Source organism: Lontra canadensis, unplaced genomic scaffold (genome assembly GCF_010015895.1).
Source record: "Lontra canadensis isolate GAN:19392208 unplaced genomic scaffold, GSC_riverotter_1.0 scaffold12, whole genome shotgun sequence".
Taxonomy (NCBI): domain Eukaryota; kingdom Metazoa; phylum Chordata; class Mammalia; order Carnivora; family Mustelidae; genus Lontra; species Lontra canadensis.
The window spans coordinates 4,359,720-4,361,565 of record NW_022631006.1 but is presented as its reverse complement, the minus strand read 5'-3'; the positions used below and the strand labels follow the sequence as shown (position 1 = coordinate 4,361,565).

The window sequence follows — 1,846 nt, the reverse complement described above, 5'->3', positions numbered from 1 at the left end:
GACCTTATCTTCAAATGAAGTTACATTGGAAATTAGAGCTTCAAAATATCAACTCTGCTTGCAGGGGCGTGGGGATCCAATTCAGTCAATAACATACATAATCTCATTTAATTTTCACAACAACCCATGAGATACATCCACATTTTACAGATAAGGGAATTGAAGATTAGAACTCATTTCACTTTTCTTTGTCCTTTTTTTTTTTTAAAGATTTTATTTATTTGACAGACAGAGATCACGAGTGGGCGGGGGGGGGTGAGTGGGGAGCAGGCTCCCTGCTGAGCAGAGAGCCTGATGCAGGGCTCGATCCCAGGACACTGAGATCATGACCTGAGCAGAAGGCAGAGGCTTAACCCACTGACCCACCCAGGTGCTCCTTTCTTTGTCCTTATAGACAAGAAATAATATAATCAGAATTTAAATCCTAGCCCATATTATTCCAAAACCTATACTTTTTAACCACTCCCTGCTATTATCATGAATTGTGTGGCTATCCCACAAAGCTCTCGCATGGGAAGGAACCATGTCCTATTATTTCTAAACCAGAGCACCTTACATAGTGTCTGCTCTATAAGACACATTCTATAAATGTTCCTAGGGTTAAATATGAATGATACAGAGAAAACAAACAAAAAGGGCCTATAGTTTCAAAGCATATTTATCAACCATAAATAATAGAAAAAATACAAAATATAAAACAAAGGAAAAACAGGCCAAAGCTGAGTAGAAGAAACAGTCATTTCTCTTCCTAGATATGCAGTGGGTTTACTTTGATCCACTTCTCTCAGCTGGATTCAAGTTAATATTTCTTTTCTACTCACTATTTTGCTCAGAGCCATGCGATCAGCCTTTTTTTTTTTTTTTTTTTTTTTTGAGTTTGAAACAGCCAGTCTCCTTTTCCTGGAACAGTCTTCTCCTGAAGAAAAAAACCTCCCTTTTGGAGCAAAGCTTCCCTCCTGGGGTTCTTTGTTCTGCCAGGGATGAGTACCTTTGAGCTCTCTGGAGCAGGCCTGGAACCAGTACCTCTCCCTTCTTTTGAACAAAGCTGTGCAAGTTGCCTCTCATCTTGGTTGCCCTTGCTGTGCTAGACGCCTGTGCAGTCATGTGCCTCTGTCTCAGCTCATTTCAAAAAACCCCCTCTGGCAAAAGCTGGTTGAATACCTAGGCAAGTTGACTTTTTTAAAGATGAAATTATTTTGATTTTTATATGGAACTAGTATCTTCTTAAAAAGTGAATCACTTTACTCTAGGTAAGTTGACTTCTTAAGAAGCAATGCGGACATAAGAATGAGCTTCAGTGATAAGTAGAGAATGAATCCAATGGTCATAAACTGTTAAGATCTGGAAAGATTTTAGACACGTTCAAACCAACTACCTATCTAATGCAGAAATCCCACTATAACAAACTGGGAAGTAGGTGACCCGAAATAAAACCTTGCATGTTTTGAAAGAAAAGCCTGGCCTGTTCTGCATTGGGCAGCTCTATTAAAAGAGTTGCCTTCAATTAAATGAAAATCTAGTTCTTTTGATATTGTATTATTACTGTACATGTCATCCTTGTGCAGGGGCCATGCTAATCTCTGTATTATTTCAATTTTAGTTTATGTGTTACCAAAGTGAGAACTATTCATTATTTTAAATAATAGTGACTGACCCTGTGTTCAGTTCACAGGCCCTGTTGTAGACTCTAGAATTTCTACTCATTCATCTACCAAAACAAAATGCAATAACTCCACCTACTTGTCTGTATTGTCAACTGAGAGTTCTAAAAAATGAAGTTGGAGCAGAAGAAGGTGGAGAGCCCATTGGTGAGAAAGTGGAACAATTTTCACATGATGGAAATAGA

General features: G+C 38.5%; 1 pseudogene; it reads right to left on the bottom strand.

Annotated features, from left to right (window-relative positions):
• Positions 1-1,510: 1,510 nt before the first annotated feature.
• LOC116867579 lies at positions 1,511-1,624 on the bottom strand (annotated as a pseudogene).
• Positions 1,625-1,846: the final 222 nt, after the last annotated feature.